The sequence below is a fragment of the Equus asinus genome, chromosome 7 (assembly GCF_041296235.1).
Source record: "Equus asinus isolate D_3611 breed Donkey chromosome 7, EquAss-T2T_v2, whole genome shotgun sequence".
Taxonomy (NCBI): domain Eukaryota; kingdom Metazoa; phylum Chordata; class Mammalia; order Perissodactyla; family Equidae; genus Equus; species Equus asinus.
Window position 1 is genome coordinate 88,983,657 of NC_091796.1, and position 26,422 is coordinate 89,010,078.

The window sequence follows — 26,422 nt, forward strand, 5'->3', positions numbered from 1 at the left end:
GCTCTGAGCAAAAGAGTGGAGAGGCAAAGGCATTTTAGGGAGAGGGAGTAGGAATGGCATGTCTACTTGACAATGAGTTGTATCCTGTTTATCTCAAGAGGGTGGGAATAGTATTGAATGCGCTGGAAAAGGAGGGGTTGGAACAGTGACAGCTCTAAATTTCAGAATGAGTTTGAACTCTTAAAACTACCCTTTCCATTCCCACTGCCAGCGTCTTCATTCAGCCCCTTATTGTCTCTCATTCAGACAATTAATAGTCTCCCAGCTGTTTCCCCGCCTTTAGCATCTTCCCTCCCAACCTATTAACCAATCTACTGTACCAAAGCAGTCTTCCTAAAACCCAAAAATGCCCATGCCACAGCTCTGCTCAAAAGCTCCTCGATGTCTCCTCACAGCCAGAAAATCCTTTCCTCCTACGTTAGCCAGTGTCAGTTTCTGTTGCTTGCAACCAAGAACTCTGATATATGGTGCCCTCCTTTGACTCCCACTAATCCTACTTGTCCCTTATTCCTCACATCTTCTGTTTGCTGACAGTATCTTATCTATACTCATTTCTCACATTATAATGAACACATTTACTAATGTGTCTATCATGCCAGTTAGCCTGTGAGCTCCCTGAGGAAACGGACTGGATCTTTTCCTTGTGGATGTCTCCAACTCTCAGCATAGGGTCTGGCATTTCGTAAATGTTTGTTGAGTAGACGGTTGAATGAATGAACAAATTAGCTTGTTTACCACACAGAAGGTAGCCTCTTCAGGTCTTTTGAGCTAGTAAATGTTTTAGGAAGGTTAAACACTATATATAACATAGCTTAAGAGACAATCTGGATATAGGGCAACATGTTCACTCCCCTTTCTTTTTGATCTAAACCTGTGCTATCCAATTCCAATACAGCAGCCACTAGACACAGGTAACTAGTGAAATGTGGCTAGGCCAAACTGAGTTGTTCAAGTGTAAAATACACATTAGATTTCGAAGAGTACAAAAATTTGTAAAATATCTATTTAGTAATCTTTATATTGATTATATGTTGAAACAATAATCTTTTGGGAATATTGGGTTAAATAAAATATATTGTTAAAATTAATTTCACCTGTTTCTTTTAACTATTGTTAAAGGAGCAATTAGAAAACTTAATACATTTGTGGCTTACATTATATTTCTATTGGACAGCATTGCTCTAAAACAGTCTATTCTTTATTTCATCCCTGTTTTTGAAGGATATTTTTCACTAGACACAAAATATGACATCAACTTTTTTTTCCTTCTATATTTTGTCTTTTGGTCTCTTTTGTTTTTGATGGAGGAGTTGGTTGTAATTCATATTTTGCTGTAATATCTTTTTTCTCTAACTGCTTTCAAGATTTTATATTCTGTTTTCAGCAATTAACTATGGCGTGTCTAAATGTGGTTTTCTTATAAGTCATTCTACTTGAAGTTTGTGAAGTATCTTAATCTGCATGTCAATTTTTTTCATTAAATTTGGAAAAATTCAGTCACTATTTCTTCAAATATGTTTTTCAGCCCTTCTCTATCTCTTTTCCTATTGACCTGTATTCAAGCTCATTGACTATTTGTTCTGTCATCTTCATTCTCCTGTTAAGCTCATCCTGTGAATTTTTCATCTCAATTATTCAACTTTTCCATTCTAAAATTTTTATTAGATTCTTTTACAGTTTCTATTTCTCAGCTGAGATGACCTATATATTCACTCGTTATGACAATATTTTCCTTTAGTTCTTTGAACATCTTTATAATAGCTGCTTTAAAGGCTTTATCTGCCAAATCCAATATCTGGGCCATTTGGGAATTAGTTTCTGTTGATTTTTTTTTTCCACTGTGGGTAATATTTTCCTATTTCTTTGCATCCCTAATAATTGTTGGCAATACACTGAAGACACTCTGGATTTGATCTTCCTCTGCAGAGTTGATTTTTGCCAGAAGTCAAACTGCCTGCTCACTTTGATCTTGCATGGGCATGGTCTTCCACTTTGTCGGACGGATTTGTGAAAAGCCAAAGATGTTTCTCAAGCCCCTCTCACTACTCCAGGACTCAACTTCCAAACTCAGTCTCCCTTGCAGATCTTGACAGCACTTGGTTCCAGGCTTTGTTAGGGTGGGTTTAAAGTAGGCCATACTTTAGAGCAGGGCTTGGCAAACTACAGCCATGACCCAGGTCTGGCCCTCTGCCTTTTTTTCTAAGTAAGGATATACTGCAACAAACCATGCCCATTCATTTACATATTGTCCATGACTGCTTTTGCTCTATAATACAGAGTTGAGGAGCTGTGACAGATACTGTATGGCTCACAGGGCCCAAAATAATTACTACCTAGCCTTTTATTAAAAAAAAAAATACCCACCCTGCTTGAAAGCACAGACCTTATCCCTAAGACACAGACTTTCTGTGTCTTTTCTGGATGCTTGGGATGTTAATAAGGCATTAAGAAGGTCTTTCTACAGCGGCTGGGCTAGACCGCCAGTGTCCCTCCGTATTGCTTGACCTCTAATAGCTCTGTCCCATTCACAACCCTGGAGCTGCCACTTTTGGTAAATCTCATATGGTCTCAGTCTGTACCCATGCACACCAGCTCAGCCAAGGACTCCCTGGGTACACCCAGACACATTGCTGTTCTCCCCTTCTCCATGCAACTCTCTCCTCTCTACCGCCCGCCTTGCAGATTCCAGCTGCTTCAATTGCCCCAGACTCTGATCTGTTTCCTTAGCTCAGCAGGACTGCTGTGCTTGGCACAAACTCCAGCTTACTATGCTGCAGTCAGGAAACTCTCCCCTGGAAGAGAGATCATCGGGCTCACCTTAGGAGTTTTCCTTCACTTAGGATTGAATATTGTGCTTTCCGGGGACCAATACTTGAATACAATTGCCTGATACATTTTGTCCAGCTCTGTGGCTGTTTACTACAGAAGGACTAGTATGTTACCAGTTAAAACCAGAATTGGAAGTCTTCCCCTGAAACATACCTTTCTGACTTGTGTTCATTTTTGAAAAAAGAAGGGCTGGCCTGGTGGCATAGTGGTTGAGTTTGCACTCCACTTTGGTGGCCTGGAGTTCATGGGTTCAGATCCCGGGGGCAGACCTACACACCACTTGTCAAGCCATGCTGTGGTGGTGTCCCACATACAAAATAGAGGAAGACTGGCAGAGATGTTAGCTCAGGGACAGGAGGCAAAAAGAGGAGGACAGGTAACAGATGTTAGCCCAACTGGCCAATCTTCCTCACCAAAAAGAAAAAGAGACCAGTTCAGATCATCCAAATTAGGGTGATTTATACTGATGTCCTGGATATATTAATTAGAAGTTTTACAGAACTTTTACAAATCATGTGAGAAGGAAAGGAGGCCATACAACCACGTGGATTAATTCTATCCCTTCAGAGCTGGAACAACGTTTTATTTTGTTAGGTTGGCTATGCTATACAGTGCCATAACATAATTCTTGCTTGGTTAGTGATCCAGCAGAGGTTATTTGAATCTGAGAATTCAGCCATCTTCATCTTCCACCTCTTTGTCATACATATTCAACTAGACAGCTACTTTCAAAATCTCTGCATCCACTTGTTGGGGTTTGAGGCTACTGGCAAATGCTATCCGGGCATCTGTTTGGGGTCTTTGCAGAAACATCTTAAACTAGATCCCAGTGCCAATTCCAAACCCCAAAGTAAGGCCTCTGCTTTTTCCTGATCAAGGACAAGCATCTAAAGGGCAAAAGGAAAACTAGGAAGAAAGGAAGAATGGGAAAATTAAGACTATATGGATTCTACATATTTCTTTAGAGCTTTCTTCTAACAGAAGAATCAAAAGAATTACCGAGCATGTACTATGCACTCAGATCTATGCACTGTACAATGATACAAAATAACATCAAACCTGGTTTTATACTCTGAACCTCTGTCACAGTGGGCTACGAAAATCACAAAAGCTTAATCAGGGAGTTCAAGTAACCATGCTACTTGCTTCCTAAATTATCAGAATAAACAGAAGCCTGGAAGGCCTGATTACCCTACAACAAAATCCTAAATCAGATTAAGGTCTTGCAACATTATTGCTCTTCCTTCTTCCAAATTCTTTTCCTTTGCAACAGAACCTGAGTTCACTGGAGAACAGACACACATACACACGCACACATTTTAATTAACAGGCACCGTGGTATTCCTGGAAGGGAAAAGTAGAGCGGCCCTGGTTGTTTGCTCTTCCCATCTTTTCACTCTTTTTTCTTTCATTTTTTTCATTTAAATATTTCATTCTTTAAAAATAAAAAGAGGCCCATCATTCTTCTTCCATTTGAAGTTGGTGAATAGAATGAACACCCCAGGGGCCGGCCCCGTGGCCGAGCGGTTAAGTTCATGCGCTCCACTGCAGGCAGCCCAGTGTTTCATTGTTCGAATCCTGGGCGCAGACATGGCACCGCTCATCGAGCCACGGTGAGGTGGCATTCCACATGCCACAGCTAGAAGGACCCACAACTAAGAATATACAACTATGTACTGGGGGACTTTGGGGAGAAAAAGGAAAAAAATAAAATCTTTAAGAAAAAAGAAAAAGAATGAACACCCCAGCCTCAAGTCAACAAATATGAGAAAGAACTCCAAAAGAAACATATGTCATATTTCAACTATAGTCAGTATCCATGATTCTCCATTACTAACGTTCCCCATTTCTATCAATCACACACACCATAATATCCTGTCTCTGGATGTCTGTTTTTGCCCCCTCTAAAGTCACATTACATGTGTGTGTGTGTGTATAAATGCACTCATATATATAAATACATACGCATGTAAATATACACATATATATGGACATGCACACATATATGTATATCCCAACGTTATAATTACAAATCTTCCATTGTGTGATATTGTTCAAAATAAATAATCCTGATAGCTGTGCTATCCAAGAACTCTGTCACTCCACATTTAGAGTCAAGGATCTAAGTCACGCTTGGCTTAAAAAACAGGTTGCCTCTAATCTTTGGTGCATTCCTGAGGCAGTGACCCTGAATGACATCCCCAGGTACCTGAACAGTGTGTCACATTTGGTGAATGACTTTGGTAGGAGGTCACATTTTAAAGTTGCAGAACACTTTCTATTAGCTCAGACTTTTAGAAGGCGGTGGCTCACTCCATCTTGGTACACTCATCCTGGCTTACTTCAGTTTCTATCTGGATAGGGATACTAATATTTTTGCCTATACAAAAGCAGAAACTTGGTGTGGATGATTTCTTTTTGTCTATATTTTAGAGCCATGAGTCTATCACTTTGGATGTCCCATCATGAGATTGTCAGTTTCCTAGGAGACTAGAGGACTCTTGTGGGTCCTAACAGTGGCCATATTTCCTGGGCATAACCCTAAGACTTTCCAAGAACTTTAACAAAATATTATTATTATATGTCATTCATGCTAAGATGCCATAGATTATAAAATGAATCTAATTTCAGAGATTATAAAATATTTAAAAATATGTATATATACATTTCTTAGAATCAATGAAATATATATATTTTTTTTTTTTTGAGGAAGATTAGCCCTCAGCTAACTACTGCCAGTCCTCCTCTTTTTGCTGAGGAAGTCTGGCCCTGAGCTAACACCTGTGCCCATCTTCCTCTACTTTATATGTGGGATGCCCACCACAGCATGGCATGCCAAGCAGTGCCATGTCCGCACCCGGGATCCGAACCAGCGAACCCCATGCCGCCGAGAAGCGGAACGTGTGAACTTAACCGCTGCGCCACCGGGCCGGCCCCTATATTCTTATTTTTATACCAAATACTTATCAAAAATTACAATTATTGTATATTTCCAGGATGCAAAGAAGTTAATGGATTATTCCAATTCATTTTTATAATAACCCTGAGATAAGTTAAGCAGATATTTCTCTCACTTGATAGATAAGGGAACTGGCTCAGAGGGGTTGCTTGATTAGTCTAAGGTCACACAGCTAACCATGACAGAGTTAGGAGAGGCTCACAAGTCTCCTGACTTTAAATTCTATACTGTTTCCACTATACCACATTCTGACTTCCAGAAAACAGGTGGCAAGAGGAGAGTGGCAATACTCTCACCCACCGGGGCAGTGTGGAGGCAGAACTATGAAGCTCCATCCGAGTTCTAGGACCCTGTGACTCCAAATGGACAGAAAAGAGGAGGCAAGCCAAGGTAGGGAGTGCTGCCAGGCTCTGCCCTCCAATACAAAGGCATGCAGAAGGCAGAGGTCCAGGACCAGCAGGCCACTCTTATCTGGCCATTTGGAAACAGGAAAAGAGTTTGAAATGGGGCTTTTCTCCATGAGATTCCTTGAATCCCAGGCTTGGAGAAAAAAAAAAAAATGAAAATGCTGCTAAAGAACTCAGTAAACACAGGAGCAAATATCCTTGGTGATAACTCTGTCAGCAGGAGAGGGGCAGGTACTAGGCATGTCATAACAAGGGCAGGAATTTCCTGAAACCACAGGAAATTTTACAATTCTGAATAATTACTAAATGAGATAACGTGGGTGAGCGTGCTCTGTAGACTGCAGAGCATTATTCAAAACGTAAGTCTGCACAGTGTTGCTAATCAAGCAGCAGAAGAGTGGAAAGGAGCCAGGGCCTTGAGAATAGGTCAGGCGCTCTGGAGACCCTCCCGCGGCCACCAATCCCTCTCCATGGCTGGTCGGGGAGGCAGAGGCACAGGGCCCGGAAGCAGCTGGAGTGGCTCGCACTTGATTAACAATGATGCCCGCAGACCTATCTCCTACCTCCCAACCCTGGCCCCAAGCACTAAGGAGGTGAGGGCCTCACCTTGTGATCCCATAGATGAGGCACATCATCTCCTCCGTCCCTCCCACCAAACTTCTGAAGTAGGTCCTGTTAGTAACATCACCATTTCAGCGATGACAAAAGCTGAGGCCAGAGAGGTTAAGTAACTTGATCACGGTCAGAGAGCTAGTACAGTCATGCATCACTTAACGACAGGGATATGTTCTGAGAAATATATTATGCAGTTCCATCATTGTGCAAACATCAGAGAGTGCACTTACACAAACCTAAATGGTATAGCCTACTACACACCTAAGCTATATGGCACTAATCTTACGAGACCACCGTCATATATGCAGTCCATCATTGACCAAAACGTCACCACGCAGCATATGACTGGAAATGGTAGTGGTGGGTTTCCAACCAAAATCATTCTGACTTTGGAAACTGTTCTCAGACAACTCATTGACTCATTCATTCAACCCACCAACACGAATTAAGAGCCGACAGTGAGCCAAGCCCTGACTCTGTGCTAGATGTTAGGGATGGAGAAATAAATATTACAGAATCCAGAAAGGCCAATTAGGCAATGGTCTCACACTCGTGAAAGACTTCAAATATTACTAAAAATGAAAGCTTACATTTAGTCACAGGAATCGCTGAAAGGATTGAAAGACGTGCCACCTACAACCTTAAATTCACGTCCCATTACCAAATCACTCTGTATAGAGTTCAATAAATGTAATTTATAAATCCTATAGTTATCTTGTGTGTAGAATATTATATTGTGGGCTTATAAGTATATGGGTACACATTAAAGGTTTTAATTTAGTTAAATACAAATATACAAAAAAGGTCATAATATTTTTCTAACCCTGTCTTGGAACTTCTTCAATCTTTAATATACTGGGTTCCTCAGAAAAAGGAAGGGACATAGGTCTCTTTCCACCACCTCCAAGAGGCCCTGAACTTGAACGATAGCACGGGTTACTATGGAGGAGGATCAAAGGTCACAGGGATGGGGTGGGGTGGGGGAACCCAGGAAGGCTTCCCAGAAGAGGCTGTATGGAACCTGCGTCCTAGGAAGATGAATAGCACACTCATTCAGAGCACAAGCTTTGCAGTCAGGCAGGCCAAGCCCCTACTGTCAACTGTAATCATGGGACTATGTCAAACTCTGTCAACCTGAATTTAACCTAACAGTTTCAGAAATTCCTGTGAGGATGAAAAAAGATGCTGCATGTAAGACTTTTAGCACAGTGAACAACAAGTGCGCCATCAATGTTATCTATTACCACTATTATGTCTCCTAATAAAGGATGAGTAGGAGTTAGCCTGGTAAGGAAACAAGGCAAGAACTTGCTGATTTCATTCCTGTGGTCATGGCATTCAGGAAGTGAAAGTGGAAGGAAGGGGGAGATCTTAGAAATTTGGGAAAAAAGGAAGTAGTGGTGTGAGCTTCTGCCTGACACAGGAAATGGCTCAGCCAGCTAGATGCACAGCATTAGTTGGCCTGGAAATGCCTAATGAGAGAAGGTACTGGAGGAAAGGACACCACATTGGACAACTTTGGGACTCCGTTTGCAAGATCATCTATGTGAGCAGTGTCCATGGAGTGTGTATTGCACAACCCGTACTGCTGAAGGCAGCAACCTGTCGGGACCGGTGTTCCAAGGGTCCCTTAACAGCAGACACTGCTCCTTATAGGCACCAGCCAAAGTGTCCCACTGCTGCTGTGTCCAAATCAGCTGGGCTGTTTCAGTAAATAGGTGGCAACAGTGTGATCAGAGCTGTTATCCACCTCTTTGGGCCACACGGAAACCATATCTGAAGGAGACAAGTTGTGACAAGAGAGTCAGGGATAATCCCAGTATATGAGAACAACCGCAGGAACACGGAGCCTTCATTTCAGAGGCTCCTGCCAATGCTGACTATACCAAGAATAACAAAGATCAGAGGAAAAGAGAGCTCTGGGCCACGGATCTCAAGCTTGGTGGATGGCTCTACGATGAAGTTAGCTCAATGCAGATTTGTCTAGAAAAACACAGAGCTTTATTCCCCAGGTAGATGACAAACATAAAAACTATTTCCCCATCCTTCCTTCTTTTATAGAAATGAAACTTTCCTCCTGGGCTGAACTGCCAACTCCCCTTAACTCTTTCCCTGCCACTCCAGTCTTCAGCATCCCTCCCTCCCAGAAGCCCTGGCCAACATGCCATCCCCTGCACCCTGACACTCCCACAGCAGTGTGCTGCACAACTCTGGCAGGCGCCATTCATGTCAGATGCAATGGGAACAGTGCCCCCTTAACTGAATGCTGCCCCTGGAGCTGTACAGTGCAGCCCCGAAACAGCACACGCCCTCCCACCCCACGGTCCATGGTCCACACTTAAGAAAAAGTCAGGAAATGTTAATGTTCAGGAAAAAACCCTGACTGGGAAAGAAGATGAAAGTAAATTCCTATCACCATAGGAATCCCTGGGGTTATTCCTCATTCACTAAAAGAAATAACAGATAGGAAACAGCAATTAAGCTGGGATGATTAGCAGAATGGTAGCTGAATTGAGGGCAGAAAAGGTCCCAGTAAATATCCTAAGGAAATTAGGAGTGTGGAATTAATTGGGAGTAGGGGATGGGAAGTGAGCTTTAATTTTGGATATGTTAGGATTCAACGATTGTGAAAAAGAGGGTGGATACAGAAAATGTAGATTTGGGGCCTAGAGAAAAATTAGGGGGAAAAAGTTAGATTTTAGAGTCATGCAAAAAAAGACGATATAGGAAGGCAAGGGAATGAATAGGTTATCAAAAGAGGAAATAAAAAGATAGACAAAGGAAGATGGCCGACTCTTGGAGCATGCCTACATGAGTGGGAGGGGGAAAGCGAGAAGGAAGAAAGGGGGCCCCAAAGTGACAGAGCCAGACAGAGAAATAGAGAAAAACCAGAGGTCTCCAGGGTCATGAAGGCAAGAGGGAATCTTCAAATAGGTAGGTTTCTCTAGTGTCACATGCTGTAGAGAGACATTTCGGGGGCCTGGAGAGTCACTGCTGACCCTGAAGAAAGTTAACTGGGCTGTTAGCTCCCTGACAGTGGTCCACGCCCTTTCTCACAGAATCCCAAAGCTCAGAAGGAAAGGAACAAGCATTTGTGGATAGAGTAAAACAAGTGGACTGGAAGCCGACTGCAGGGAGTTAATAATAAACTGACTGCAGTTTAAAGTTTAATGACTCTTAACACAGCTTTGTAAAAAAAAAGGCAAAAAATTACCAGCATGCACATTATTCATCCCAACTACAAGTGTCTATGGAGAAAGCATTTTTCCGTTTACCTGGCAAAAACTGAAACTCACCTGCAGTGAGGGGCAAGAGGCTATTTCTGGAATCTTCCCTGCCACAAATTCTCTGAATGACCATAGCAAAATTTCAAAACCCTTCCATGTTTGTTTCCACAAATTTATTAATTTGAGATTGATACAAATTTATTTTCAGGGGCCGGCCCAGTGGCACAGAGGTTAAGTGCGCACGTTCTGCTTCGGCACCCCGGGGTTTGCCAGTTCGAATCCTGGGTGCGGACATGGCACCGCTTGGCACGCCATGCTGTGGTAGGTGTCCCACGTATAATGTAGAGGAAGGTAGGCATGGATGTTAGCTCAGGGCCAACACTCTCTCAGCAAAAAGAGGAAGATTGGCAGCAGTTAGCTCAGGGCTAATCTTCCTCAAAAAAAAAAAAAAAATTTTATTTTCAAAGACCTTAAAAATACCTGGAAGATGGGAAACAAACTTCACTAGTCTCAAACACTATGTGTTTCTCACACATTCTCCAACAAAATACCTGGCAGGTAAACACTACATCCATGGTAACTTTTCAGCATGGCTTCCCACCTGTTTAAGCAAGATTGAAACTGGTCCTGAGATTTACCAGGAAAACACCTCCTGAAAACCCAATAAAACCTCTAAGGACTACAAAATCTCACCTTAAATTTGTTTTCTATACAGAGGTTAACACTCTGTCATTCTCAGATTGTACTTTAAAAAGAGAATAATAATAACTATAGCAAATATCTTTTTTTTTTTTTTTTGGAGGAAGATTAGCCCTAAGCTAACATCTGCTGCCAATCCTCCTCTTTTTGCTGAGGAAGACTGGCCCTGAGCTAACATCAGTGCCCATCTTCCTCTACTTTATACGTGGGACGCCTACCACAGCATGGCTTGCCAAGTGGTACCATGCCCACACCCGGGATCCAAACCGGTGAACCCTGGGCCACCAAAGCAGAACGTGTGAACTTAACTGCTGTGCCACCAGGCCGGCCCCCTGCAAATATCTTTTGATTGCTTCCTCTGTAAGGAACAGTGCTGAGGACCTTCCATGCATTATCTCATCTATAGCTCCATGAAATAAGGTACTGTTGTTAATGCCTATTTTCCAGATGAGGAAACTGAGGCTTGGGTCAGCTAACTTTCTCAAGGTCACACAAGCAGTATGTGGTGGAGCTAGGATTTAAACCCAGAATATACCACAGATCCTCACAAGGATCAATTTTCACGACTATATAATATTCCATTGCATTACTGACATTTAAAGATATATGTTTGATTTTTTTAATTAGAAAAGATTTTTAAAAATAGGAATCATGGAACAGATGGCCACCCTGCACAGGGACCAGATCACAGGTTCCAAACGATGGGTCTTTTTCTACTAATGGACCCATCTGATCAGTTTCCCTACACGAGGGTGGCCAATGCTGCACAGACAAGGAAGGACAGGGGATGCCCGACCGAAGACTCAGACTCCCAGCTAAGCCCTGCCATCCACACGCGAGAGACTACCTGACCTGTGATGCTCCTCCCCCTTCCACCTTCACTGGCCCCTGCTTCTCTAGAGAAATGGTCATAGGTTTGAATGCGTCTTAGGCTGGGTTCCTTAGATAACAGAGCCTGAGGCCAAGCTTTTACGCCAGTGCTTTATAGCAATCCTAGGGAAGCTAGAATGAGGGAAGAAAAGAAATGAGACAGCCAAAGCAAATATAAGATGGAGTGGGACTGGCCATGGCTTCACAAGAAACCTAGCTTCTTGCTCAGTTATATGGGACATCCCCAGAGAGGCCTGTTAGGAACTGCAGCTTCTCAAAAGCTTCCATTGGAGGAAGTGATGGTAGGAGAGGGGATGTATCTGTCAGCTCCTGTCTGTTTCTTCTTCCCCAGTGGTCAAAGTTCACTCCATGGTGACCCAACTTCCCCATACTTTTGGGGTATCGTCTAGCCCCTTTAGCAGTGGCTGGGGAAGCCAGATGGCGCTTCTCCGAGGAACTCCAGCATGGCCTTGGATGGCAGAACGGTAGATCCCAGCAGAGCTGGTGTCTCCAGCAGCCCAGAGACACGTGGGGTTAAGAAGATACAAGGTGGTGCCTAAGAGGTAGCCAATACAGGAAGGTTAAACAGATAGGAATCAATGCTTGTATGCACTCCCACATATGCAGAAAATAAAAGAGATGGTCTAAGAGGTCTTTTTGGACTCTGGGCTGTTTCTGCTCATTGAGCTTCTACAGGTTGTTAGAATTCTGCCACAAGACATCACCTCTTCATTTATTCATTTCCTCATTCATTCAATAGCATTTATTCAGCATCTCCTATTGCTAGGCACATTCTAATGAAACTTCAGGGATACAATCACAGCACAGAGTGATCAGGGCTACCCCCGGAGAACCCCACAGTGCCATGCACACAGAGGAGTGGCACTTGCCTAATTTTTGGGTCAGTGAAGAATAACTGAAGGAGGGTAAGACCTGGGCAGGGGCTCAAAAGATGAACACAAATTAGCTGGGGACAGAGAAAAAGGACATTCCATGCTGGCAGTATGACATCTATAAGAACAGAACAGGACAATACAATCTGGTCAATTAGAGGGTGCTATTTTACTTAGCCATGTTTAAATGGTTGTGTTAACACACAAAATCACTGTTTGTTACCAATTAGTGTGTATAACAGACATCTCCAACTCTTATATTCATCCCCAGACTTCCCCGCTATATAACCCCATTCCTGAACATCTTCCATCACTGACCCCAACCCTGGAGCAGGTATCAGAGATGGGGTGGGATCTGGAGATAAGAGTAAGGTACAGTGTGAGTGGAAGACAGGGCTAAGAAATGAGGTTTGAGTTTAGGGATGGCCTGAGATTCAGGGTTCATGTTAGGAATGGGGCAAGAGGCAGGGTTGAAGTAATGTAGAGCTGGAGTGAGGAAGTCTGTTTTGTATATGATTTAGAACCTTGAAGTGCAATAATTTTTTTGTAAGGCTCCCATTCAAAACAACTGTAATAAATGTAGAACGTTCACACAAAGTCTAGGAGATGAATGAAAGCATGTTGTGTTTTCTGAACTGTAGTAATTCAGTTTGACTAAAGCAACGAGTCAGAGGGAGAGTAGTAAGACAGGAGGATGGAAAGATTAGGAGTCAGGTCAGACATGGCCTTGTAGGCCATACCAAGAAGGTTGGGTTTTTCCATAAAGGCAATGGAGATCAATTAAACAATGTTAAGTGAGGAAATAACATGATTCAATTGTGTTTTAGAAACATCATTCTGGAAGCAATGAGGAAAGTGGACTGGAGGGTGGGAAGTGATAGGCATGGCAAGATGAAGGATAAAGAGAAGAGATATTTTTTATGAGCCATTTAAGATGTATGATCATTAAGACGTGGGGATAAAGTCAGTTGGAGGCTCATTTAGGTTGGTAGATGGACAAAAAAGATTCTTGGAAAACTGGATAGATTTTTGCGCCGTTCACCAAGACAAGGACTTCAGGGGGAAGAATGGTGTTGGTAGGATATGGCTGGTAAGGATATGAAGAGTTCAATTAGACCCAGTGAGTCTGATGGGCCTATGGGAGATGTCTATAGGGCCTGTTAAATAGACAGGTCAAGAGCTCAGAAGAAGAGAGAGGAGTGTTGATAATCTAGATTGACAAGTCATTGGTAGCCACAGGTTTGGATTAGGTCACCCAAAGAGAATGTATAACATGAGAAAAAACAAGAACCAAGGGTGGGAAGGTCAACACTTATGTGCTGGGCACAGGGTAGCCACTTGGGAGTTCACTATAAATGCCTTCTTCGGGCAACCATCCTGGAGGCCTGGACCAAACTCAACCTTCCATTGCAGGGAAAATCAACCTCCTTTACCTAGAATCCAGAGAAAAATCAGGTAAAAGAGATACTAGTGTTCACTCAACTGGTGAATCTTCAGGTAATACAGAGTTAAGGGAGCTCTGCATAGGCTCAAGGGCAAGAGCGAGAACAGGAAGCACTGGACAGAACTGTGGGGGTTGTGCATTTCTGGAAGTTCAGCTTTCCAACACTTGAAAAAGTGACGCCTTCTTTACTTTTCTGCCGCATGGGCTTCTGTGGGTGCACCTAAGATGTTTGACACCCTTATACTCATACCTCCACTACATACACGTCATCCATCAGGAAGAGTTCTCTAGTTAGGGCCAAGGCCCAGATACACAACCCGAACTTGAACGCCTCCCCCTAGGAGTTCTTAACCTTTTTTAAAAAAGGTATGGATCTCTTGATCTCTTTGAGATAATAATTTAAGCCAGAGACCCCTGTCCCTGGGAAAACATGCACACATGCAACATTATTTATCATTTCAGGTGCTTCATAGACACCTTTCCCAAAGTCCTTCCAAGAATCTCCTTGGGATCTCCGGACTCCCTATTACAAGCTCCACCCTAGAACAACTTATCTAGCTCGGGTCACTTTCAGATCTTTCAAAACAAAACAAAATCATCCCAGAGGAGCACAGCAGAAGGAAGCCAGGCAATGTGGCTTCTCCTGACCCTGAACTGATAATTCCTTATTTCCGTTTTCAGTAATGCGGAGGATATCTCCTTCCCTTTTCTAAGAATCCCTTCCCTCCCTCTTCCCCCAACAAAGCAGACATACGGGCATAAAACCAAAACAACCCAGCCAAACACTACAGCTCAGGCTGCCGCAGTGGGCCTCCCGGGCCGCAGCTGCAGCGGGGCCCCAGGACGATTAGGACAGTATCCTTGGGAAGCAGGCCTCGCCCAAACAAAAAACATCCCAAGTTCGTGGCTGCTGACTGAAGGCAGGGGCATGTGGGTGTCCCCAACTGCCAGGGACAGCACGAGGACCGGGGATACACTGGGTGGGCTTGGCACAGTGTGACAGTTGAATAAATATCTGTTGACTGAGGGCTGGCTCTGCTTTGGTAGAGCGGAGTTTTGGATTTTGATGGGTGACACGCACTGTTGACGCCCTGTACTTTCTCATAGACTGTAAATTTAGAGAGCAGATATATTAGGAAGTGTTATCATTTGTAAGACGAAATAATCCTCACGATATAAAAGGCGCGCAACTCAGCACCTTTAAATGGTGACAACTCACCCATCTCCACACTTCTAGTGTATTTCCTCCTTTTAAATTTATTTTTCTAGTTTATATATTTTTTCTATTTTACACATATATATATTTCCTATATACATTTTTTCAAATTTTTATATATATATTATAAAAGAAATACACTCTTACTAAAGAAAATATGGAAAACATAGAAAAGTATAACCACTGGTGTACTTCTGAAATGATCTGATTTCTAAAAATTCCCTTCGCATGCCCCTTTTCAGCTTCCCAGGGACACTTCCATTGTTTAAGGGTGAGGTGTTCCTTTTGTTGGAGGAGATGCTGTCACCACAGACAAATGGGACAGGATCCTCTGACCTTGTCACTCCCTGGGCTCTCACCTCGCGGCTAAGAATTATTTATTCTATTGTTTTTCTAAGTTGATGGAAATTTCCCACAGTCTATGCCTATTCTCTTTACTTCCTCAACCTGAAAGACCAGAAATAAAAATTTAATCACTGGAAGCTCTCTCCGATTAATTTTTCTGCTTTGGTATTTCTAATGTTTTCTTTCAGTCCCCACACCACCCACCTCCATCTGGAGGCTTCTCAAAAATTCTAGTAGGGCTTTAGGAAGCAACCGCACCGTTACATAGACTTGGTCGCGCCACCACTAATAGGAGTATTTCTTTTGGAAGAGGTCTCACTGACAGTAACTCTTACAAAACAGAGAAGCCACAAATTCAAGGCATATAAACCACAAATGCAAACACAGCAGACGTACTCATCAGAGAATTGAGAGGCAAGGCTTCAGAACTTGATTCTCCATATTTTTAGACTCTTATTTCGCTTTGAGAGTGAGACTTTTACAAAACAGATTCAGAATCACGTTATTTGCTGAGAGAAATCAAGTGTCCTAGATGCATTTTCCAACCGAGAGTAAAACTTGGATTTAAAACAGTCGGGAGGATCAGTTTGCTAGAAAAGAGTGAGAATTTCGTAGCTGGCTCGCAGTGTAAAGAGCACATGCGAGGTTAGTGTATAAAATATTGAAAGACTGTCATTGCCAGGGATAGCATTTTTTCTGCGTGTCAGTTTTCAGGTCTCTGAATGCTTGTGCATCTGTGATTCCTGTACCAACTGCCACATACACAGGCCAGACTTGATCTTTGGCCACAGTATTTCAATTACAGAGGAAGCATAAGTGGCTGACGTGCGCAGAATTTATTGCAGTATCTCCTTGACCTCTCTTTTTTATTTTTAATAAAAGAATGGAAATAGTAGTGGTATAGGTTAAATTCAAGTGTGGTTTTCAGTTCAGGGAAAATTCAAAGGGCTTTAAAAACGTGTGAGCTGTCACCACTCCTCACTTCTCACACTTTGGCACAAACAGTGACAATTTTACTGTGATAAAACGATTAACAGTTTCACAGCATTAATGCAGCCGTATGTGCTGAGCCCTCAAACCTCTGAGAGGGGCATTTTACTACGAGTGCCCATCTCAAGATAAGGAAACCGAATCTCTGAGAGTAAGTGGCTTGCCCAACGGCTCAAAGCTAGGAAGGGGTCATGTGGTATCTGACCCTCATCTGTGGACTCTGAAAGCCAAGCATTACAGAACCCAAATGATGAACTATCAAAGAAAAGGCCAGCATCAAACAGGTCCACATTTTATTTTACACTGGCAAAGTGAAGAAAAGAACAAACTAGAAAACCAGGGCCAGCTTGACTTTTCCACTCGAGCTGGGATGACCCCTATTTCAGCCCTAGGACTCCTCCTATTCTTGGGTTACTTTCATTCCCTCAACTCTTTAGATCCCATCTATAGCCAGAGACCACCACATAGATGTTTCCTGCCCTGACTTCTCACCTGACTCCACTGATACCCACTGAGTACCTCCACTCCAACGGCCAGCAGGCCTCTCAAACTTCACACATCCAAAATTGAACAAGTGCTCTCCTTCCCCCAAAACCACTCCACTGCAAGACTTCCCCACCCAAGATGTCGGCAGCTCTATCTTTCCAGTAGGCCTTGTCCAAAATATCAAATCATCCTGGACTTCCCTCTTCCTCTTACACTGTTTTTCTCATGTTCATTTCACAAAAGGCAGTTTACAAACATATTTCTCATATGATTCTTTAAAATGGCCAACTCTTGGGGCCGGCTCCGTGGCCGAGTGGTTAAGTTCATGCGCTCCGCTGCGGCGGCCCAGGGTTCGGATCCTGGGCGCGGACATGGCACCATTGGTCAGGCCACGCTGAGGCGGCGTCCCACATCCCACAACTAGAAGGACCAGCAACTAAGATATACAACTATATCTGGCGGGGCGGGGGCGGGAAATAAAGCAGGAAAAAAAAAAGATTGGCAACAGTTGTTAGCCCAGGTGCCAATCCTTAAAATGGCCAACTCTTCTAGTATATTTAATAAGATTTCATTTGCATGTAACTCATCATGAGTACCCCTACTAATGCAGTTAGGTGAGCTTCATCTCTCATAGCACTGTCTACCTACATACGACGATGTTCACCCACCACTCTATCTTTATGTAACCCCTCCTCTCTCCCAGACATTGATCTCAAAGTGCTTTACAACTCACTCAATTAAATAACTCATATGCAATCCTCATAAGAACTCTATGAAGTAGGTACCATTATTATCCCATTTATTTAGATAAGGAAACTGAGACACAGGGATGATGCGCAAGACTACACAATTCAAACCCAGACAGTCTGGCTCCAGAGTCCATGCTCTTAACCACTTCACCATGCTCCATCCATGAGACATACTTTTCTCCCCTCTAAGTGCATAAATGAACCTGTATTCTTATCCGGGTTTCTTATGGCTGGGACCCACTCTGCCAAGTGCCCGGCACATTCTCCACCCTCTTCACAGGAAAGAGGCAACCCAGTGACAGGGGATCAAAGCCCCTGGTCCCATGAGCACTGTGCTGTGACCACCCAAGTCTAATATGTGACAGCAAATGACTCTGACTCCCCAAGGCCTGCTCAGGGCTCTGGAACTGAAAACCAACCAACAGCAGAGGATGTGAGCTCTAGGGCCTGGAGTGTGATGGATGGCGCAGCTGGAGATGCTGCTGCAGGGGGTGCCACCCACCGGTGCCAGTTAGGCTGATGGGGAGTGATTGAGAGACATGCTGAATTTACTCAAATAGATCCCCACCCTCCAATCGATCCGCTTTTTAGATGTCACCTTCCAACAAAAATATTAAGAAGGAAGAAGTAAGGGAAAGAAGAAAAGGAAGTGTGTTTCAAGAGCTCAGCTGATAGTGGGAACTGACAGGGCAAAAACAAGGACAGCAGGATCTCTGTGGGTGTGGCCAGATAGCCCCTGTTAACTCTTTAGAGCGCTTTTCCCTTTGTTTCCAGATACAACAGTGACTAAGGGCACAGCTTCTAGAGTTAAGAGACTAGAAGAGGGGTTCAAAGCCCAGGTCTACACAACCTTTAACACATGACTTAGCCCCAGCCTCTGTTTCTCTCATCTGTAAAACGAGGGACCACTATTCCCCAACCTCACAGAGTTGAGGTGGAAATTGAGAGAATGTGGCATCGACTGCCAACAGAGGACCTGGAACAGAGTAAAACTCAATGAATGATAGCTATTGATAGTGACTTTTATCATTTCAACCATAAAAGTTTTTCACACCCTCCAACTGTTCAGAGTCTGAAGTGGAGGGAAATGTAAGAACAAGGAGTGATGTTGAAAAAAATTAATTTTATTAATATTTTATTAGTTTTCCCACAAAGGTGGGGAAATATACAAGTAAAACTGTATTTTTGACAGCTCTGGGTTCGCACAATAGACAACATTTAAACAATGTACAACTGAATAAGCTTGTTGTCAATAGATCACCCCAGACTTATCCACTTAACCACGGCATTATAATTTTTCTCTTTTAAAAACTTAAGTCATGGGGGTCAGCCCCGTGGCTGAGTGGTTAAGTTCGCCCACTCTGCTTCGGCGGCCCAGGGTTTCACCAGTTCGAATCCTGGGCGCGGACATGGCACTGCTCATCAAGCCATGCTGAGGCGGCGTCCCACATGCCACAACTAGGACCCACAACTAAAAATACACAACTCTGTACTGGGGGGCTTTGGGAGAAAAAGGAAAAGTCAAATCTTTAAAAAAAACTTAAGTCAGGAAAGACAGACAAATATATTCCGTTTTTAAGCAAACAGAAATAAAATCTGTTTTCATTTAGAAGCATCTCACTTTTTCTTTTAAAGCAATTAGCTAACTTCAAAAGGGAGCCAATGCAGTGATTCTATCAAGCTGGTGAGGGTCTGGCGTCTCACTTCAAAGTTCAGGCCGATTGAAAGCCACTGATGGTCCTGCTATCCTTGGCATTTGGTTGGCATCTGGCATGAAAAGTGCTGAGATGGCCATTTCATTCAGATAGTGTGTTTGCACAGACCCACAGCACTAAAATGGTCTCTCTTTCAATGAGAGCCAGGGTTAAGCCTGAAAGAGAAGGCTGTAATTATCTCACTCCCAAATTAAAATTAATGAGGACCTTTTGGGGTTACAGTTGAGCGCCGCCATGGGCCCTCAACTAATAGTAGAGGGAGAAAATCCTAACTAGATGACAGGGGCCCTAAGTTCTTAGTACCACCATCCCTATGGAGATCTGTGAAGCAACTTAAGCTGGAGACCACCAAATGTTAGGGGCAGTGGGATCAGGGAACACAGAAGTACCAGGGAACTCCTGGATGACTTTAAACAAGTCACTTGACCTTCCCGGGTCATTTTGCAAGTGGAGAGTGACCGATTGTCTGCCAGTTTGACAGAGTTTATGATAGGATTAGATTTTATTTATAAAGAGATTTGATATCCTCAGCTCCAAAGTTCTTTCCTATTAATAAAATGAACATGTTAAGAAGGTCAAATCAGAGCCCAGTGTTACTCATCTGCTAATGAGTCACCGAATGACTTCATTTGTCGGGAGGTGATGCAAGCCATCAGAATATTCAGATTAGATGGTCAGACGGCAGTTAAGAAAGGAAGACTTTACTACAAATTCATCCAGCTCTGACTTCCCTTCTCCTCTCCTACTTGATCCCTTCACTCCAAATACGGAAGACTAGTCACGGACCTGGAACAGCCTATGCTGACCACGAGACCTCAGTTCACTTAGCGCCATTCCCTAAAACCCGATGCTCCCATCTCAATCCTGCTTCCGCCTCCTGTCCAGTGCAACTGCGCCTCCACGACCCTCCCCAGCCCAGCACAACCTCAGAAGGATGCCCCATCTCTGAATTCACAGCACTCGATGCCCCCTTTGATTATTTGCCTACTGTTGCCCTCATTGTTGTTTAACCATTATTAATTTTGCATAAATATTATGCCATTTCTCTCTCAGATTAGAGGCTGTGTCAGAAGACTGTTACACTTCTCTGAATTCCTTATAGTATCTTCCTCAGAGCCTTGCACCCAGAAGATGTTCAGTGCCATTCGCATGAAGCCACCTTCCAAAGATTTTACTGGGCCATCAGCAATCTGCAAAGTAGCTTTACACTCATTTTAACTAAATACCACAAAGAACATGGACCATCTCTTGCCTGCTAATGAGGCCACCTCAGGACACAAGTCTAGTTTAGTATGGGGCCAGGTGGGGTGACAGAGGTGTACACAATGAACAAAAAATTCAAGGGACTTTGAGTTTTCAATCCTGTCCTTCTATCATTTGTCTGTTGAATTTTGGCCAACTGCTTCTTAGTTATTGCATTTCAGAAAGACAGCAATAACACTAGAAACCTACCTCCTGAAATTGCTAGAGATGTAAATATATACATATATATGATTTATATGACAGCATTTACTCAGTATAAACATATAGGGAGGATATTATTTTTCTAGTGATTTGATATGTACATTTCTTAAATATCAAATTGCTGGATAAATGTGATCCAATGGGAAATAGTAACACTTTCTAATGAGAATGCTCAGCGTTTCAAATCCATCCTGGTCAGTTTAAGTGTCCCTTCCCTCACTGGCTCTCACTCATATCTAGGGTTTTGTTTGCTGCATCTTTTGAAACTTTAGACCAAGTTTCCTGGAGACCTGAAATTGAGGGAACCGTGGTAGCTCATTGCAGAGTTGACGAAGGGAACGTGGCACTAAGGCCAAGGCTATGGGAGGAGGGGAAGCAGCTGGCTTTCCAAAATCACCTGGAGAAGGAAACAGACAGATCTGACCAACGGAGTTGGCCTGAGGCCTCCTAGAAGCGGTTATGGTTCTGAGCTTTCTCATCCACCTCTCAAGGTAGGCAGAATCCAAGGGAATTCTCCTATTTCAGAAAACTCAACTTTAAGGTTGATTTGGTCAAATCTCAGGTAGAAAAAGGATCTTCATTTTATAGCTTGGGCCACCACAACACTTCTTATTCTATCAAATTTAATACATATAGAATTTCTAGTATATTCTTCCACACTCCAATAGACTGTTTTACACTCATCTCACCTTGAAAGAAATATTGCAACCCACTAGCCAGCACTCAAAATGTTGACCTTGAAAATATGTCACACATTCGCATGGTGTCTGTTGGACAGGCATATAATTATGCCAGATAATCAGGCATTTGATTATCTGGACCCTGATAGAGCTGAAACTTTTGCCATATCCAGGATTGAGAAAAATACAGTGAAAAGAAAACACACCCTCACTATGTTTGATTTCTTGTGTCGTGTAGTACACGCCAACATATTTTCTCCTTACCGTCCATTCTTGGAATGCTCTCTCATGACAGGAGGGGTGAGTCACAGCTAAGGGAATTGTTGCGACTTGCTCCACCCAAGAGTATAAGCCACACCACGGGCGATCTTGGGTTCTCAGGGGTTATTTATCTTGGGGAGGGGCTTGATCACAATTTGCATGATCACATGGTACAGATGTTTATTCATGAAGGTGACCTCAAGTGAGGCGAGAAATTTCTTGGTCTGACTATTTTAAAATTCAGCCAAATGTCCACCCAGTGGGCACACCCAGCTGCAGAAGAAATTAAAACTGGGACGACAAGAAGTGTGACGGATCAGGATTGGACCATGCTGACAGGCTTGAGGAGAGGTCTGGAGCCAGGCAAAAGGGTGTGTGCTCAACGAGAGGATGGGGAGTCAGGGCAGAATTACAACAGGAGGGGATAAGCAGCACTTGTATGCTTACTTGTGTGAATCCGGGATTTTTTTCATTTTCTCACTATGAGAATTGCATCTGCAGTTTGATATAAACCTGGAGACTCAGTCACTCTTACAGACCCCACTGCTCATGACCAGAGCCAGCTGTCAGCAAAAGTGCCACATGGAGAATGCTGGGACCTTCCAGACGTTTCCCTCCTTCCATTAGGCCCATCTATTCACATCTTCCCCTCAACCATGTCTTAATTTCTCCCTTCGGTTCAGTGGTTTTCCAAGTGTAGTCTTTGGGCTGGCAGGATCAGCATCACCTGAGCACTTGTCAGAAATGCTATTCCCAGGCCCACCTGAGACCTACTGATTCAGAAACTCTGGGGGTGGGGCCCAGAAATCTGTGTTTCCTCAAGCCCTCCAGGTAATTCTGATGCACACTAAAGTTCAAGAACCGCTGCTTTCAGTATTAAAAAATAATGACTTTAAGATGAGAGAGCCTGTGCATTTTAGGAGAGGACTTGTAAAAAAGATAAGTCACTCAAGCACCTAGTGAGTCATTTTCTAGTAGTGGAATCTCCAGTCTTGTGGCAGACAGTGAGAGAGAGATTTGCGGCTGCTGTGTTAGCTCAGGCCCTCATCATCTCTTATCTTTAGTTTCATCTACTTCAATCTCCTCACAATGCCACTAGAGATGCGTACCCGACCTGAAAACCTGACCGTGTCAAACCTCAGCTTAAAACCCTTCAGAGGCTGCTCCCCGCCCTTAGGATAAAGTCCAACCTCCCTGGCACACGACCGGGGCTTTCATCACCTGCCTGCAGGCCACCTCCCTGGCCTTGTTTCCTTCCACACTTTCCCTCCTACACGGCCATACCTCACTGTCTGCAGGAGGGTCATGCTTCTCCACACCACCGACATCAAGATTAGCCAGGTGACTTACCTCGGTCAATGGCATGAGAGTGGAAGAGACGTCTGCTACTTCCAAGCAGACACTGAGTGCCACAGTTTTGTTCTGTCATGTACTCTTTTTTCCCTTTACCATAAACGAGATCAGTATTATCCCAGAAAGAGACTGTTTCTCAAGTCTTAGTGGGTCTCAGAATGAAGACAGACGAGGAGCAGAACCAAAAGCAACCGCGGTGTAGGTGAGAAATAAACCTGGGTGGTTGCAGGACACTGAGATTTGGGGGTTATTTGTTATTTTGCCTATGATGAATATTATAGCACTTCTGATTTCCCATATCCTCTCTGTCTGGAATGTCTTCTCCCCTCTGCTCTACCCTTCCTTCCAACCCCACCTAAACCCTGTCTGCACAAGAGACTTGCTCATTATTCTACACTCAGATCAAGTGATATCCCCACAACCAAATCTTTTTTCTTTCCCAGGTCTGACTGATCACTCTCACCTTTTGGACCTCCTCTCCATGCTACAGATCTGTAACTATGTCCCCGGAACTGTGCTAGGGGCTTTCCATTCATGAGCACCATCCTTAGAATGACTCCTCTAAAACTATTTTTTTGAGTCCTCATTTTACAGAGTGAGAGACTTTGGCTCAGAAAAGCAAAGCAACCTGTCCACATTTCCCAGCCATCAGCCTCAGAGACAGAGCTCTCACCAGGCGCGGGTCTGGCTCTGAACTCAGCGATCTTCCCCCTGCCCCACAGGCCTTTCTCTCTCCTCCAGCAGCAAGCTTGCAGATCCTCCCACTCTGGGGGAGAGAGTGAGCTTCCTTATCAACAACTGAAAAGGCTGTCGAATTAATCTGACACTTGAAAGATTTGCATCTGGAAGTGGGCTTCTGACCCCCTGAGAAGATAATCACTTTCTCTAAGTGGATGCATTCCATTCGAAGGCTCCTGGCAAATGCACTTGGAGACCCTAGGAGAACTGGGGCATTTTCCCTGTGCGTTTTCCCCAACTCCCAAGCTATGGGGGTGGTGTGGTGTGATAAGACAGGCAGATTCCCACTGACATAGCCCTAGAGAACCTTCGGGAAGGTCCTTTTGGGGTTGTCACAGGGTAGGAGGCGAGCAGAAAAGGGTTCAGAACTCCCAGCAGGTCTGCTACATAACGATATTTTAGATTTTAACAAGAAAAATGAACGGAGCCAAATGTTTATTTGACTCTTCAGATTAAACAAGAAAAGTGACACAGTGGCAAAGAACTGAACCAGACCACCCAGGTCAGACACAGGGAAAACCACCAAAAGCGGGAACTGCAATTTTAGGTTTTATGAGCTGCTGGCATTTTGTTGTGTGGTTGGGTTTTCTGTTTTTCTTTTTTCTCTCTCTTTTAAAACTTTACTTGTTTGTTTAAGGGAGGAGTAGACAGTATAAGAATCTTCAAATATTTCCCCCAAATCAGCCACACTAGTGAAAGACAAGTATTCATAAAGTATATGATATTCTTGTCACACAACATTCATACCAATTTTTTCAAGGGTTACAAAGCTTTTCTCAGTTACGAGTTGGAATCCATCTCTCTCTCACTATTTCATGGAAGTAGTTTTTTACCTTTCAAAGGATATATTACCTTTAAATGATACCATCAGTAACATTAATAATAGTATTTTTTCCCCTTCAAGTGTAGAAAGCTGTTCAGAGCTCCAAATAGTCGTTGGGCTAGTTCGGACACGTCTGATTTACTTCTTTCAAAGACCTTCCACTCCGTATAATAAATAACAAGAGCCAGCATTTATTGCGTACTTAGCACTGTGTTCGTGTTTTTCAGGCACTGGCTCATTTAATCCTCAAAACAACGCTATCAGGCAGGTAAAATCCTTCTGCCCACTTTCCTAATTAGGAGAGTGAGGCGCAGAGAGCATGAAGGACTTGCCTAAGGAACAGAGACAGGCAGAGGCCAGGAGCTGCATAAGACCACAGTTAATGATTCACTTACAGCACTCAGGCAGCTCCTTTCAGTAGGCGCTGCACCACACACACACACACACGCTCACGCTCACACTCATCTTCAACTCTCTCCATCCCAGCGAGAAGCGAGTGTCTGGCAAATTGCTTGGCAACGCGCAGAGGAAACTCCATCCAAAGCCCGGGTCGGCCGGTCCAGGCCGCCTCTGAGCGCTGTCCAGCGGGCAGCGCGCCTGAGAGGCCAGGCTGGGGTCCTGTCTCCGGACGCCCCGAAGGTGGGGCAGAACGCCAAAGCAGAGATTTCAGGTGTGGGGGGAAAGGCACCGTCCCCAGGGACACCTGTTGTCCCCTCCCCACTGAGGCCAATGAAGACGTCCCGGGGACCCAGATCTCGGGGAAGACACCCGCGGGCAAACAGCGTCTGTGCATGGGTGCGGGGGTCGCAGGTGTCTTCCCCCACCCCAGCCCCGCCCACCCGAGGCGGACTCACCTCCCCCTCCCACTCCTGGACGCCTGCGGCGGGTGGAAATGTCGCGCCTCCCCTGGGCTGCCGCCGAGGCAGGCGAGAGCTGCTCGGGGCAGCCCCCGCGGCGCTAGGACCCCGCGGCCGGCCAGCCCCCCGCCCGCTCCACCTGCGGGGCCCCTCCGGCGGGGCACGCTCGCCCTTCCGCACAGGGACCGGGCGCGGTTACCTGCGACGCCGCCTGCAGGGGCCCGAGTGTCGGCCAGAAGGTGGCCGCTGCAGAGCCGGCTGGGCTGGCCCGGGGATCCCCCGGCCGCACAGCTCTCGCCTGCTCCCTCCGGGCCGCAGCGCCGCCGCCGGCTCCCGACTCCGGGCTCGCTCTGCGCCCGCCGGCTCCGGGCGCCGCTCCCGCCGCTCCTGATTGGCCGCCGCGCGCGCCCGAGCCGCGCCCTGATTGGGCAGCCGGGAGCCGGGGCGGGGGCACGGGCCGGGCGCCGCCTGGACCTGCTCCCCGCGCCCCCGGCGACGCAGCCTCGCGTCCCTGCTGCACCCCGGGGCCCGGATCCAGACGCTGAAACTTGGGTCCTGCCCCTCCGCGCCGGGTGGGGCCGGCCTGCTGTCCGGGCACGGGGCGGAGCGGAAAGCGTCTCTGAGAGTAACACGGGGTGGCGGGGAGTGGGGATAGCTTTGGAGGTTCTCCCACACCCCGCGCCAAGGCTAGCCGGTGGGGGAATCGTTGCTTCTCCGGCCTCACGCCTACATGGAGCTATGACTTCGTGTTCATTTTGATACTTTTGCTATAAATAAAGGGTTTAGGACGTAGGGCAGTGGC

General features: G+C 44.8%; 1 protein-coding gene across 5 annotated transcripts in view; it reads right to left on the bottom strand.

The window, feature by feature from the left end:
- The window catches only part of STON2 (stonin 2), a 138,842-nt gene extending 112,853 nt beyond the window's left edge, over positions 1-25,989 (bottom strand). For 3 of the 5 annotated variants that reach the window (XR_011504721.1, XM_070514149.1, XM_044774142.2), the window contains exon 1: positions 25,820-25,989. The gene's annotated coding sequence lies outside the window, so the exon portion shown is untranslated. The remainder of the gene's footprint in view (positions 1-25,819) is intronic. The other 2 variants (XR_006530295.2, XM_044774140.2) reach the window with 1 other exon arrangement.
- Between the last annotated feature and the right edge of the window lie 433 nt (positions 25,990-26,422).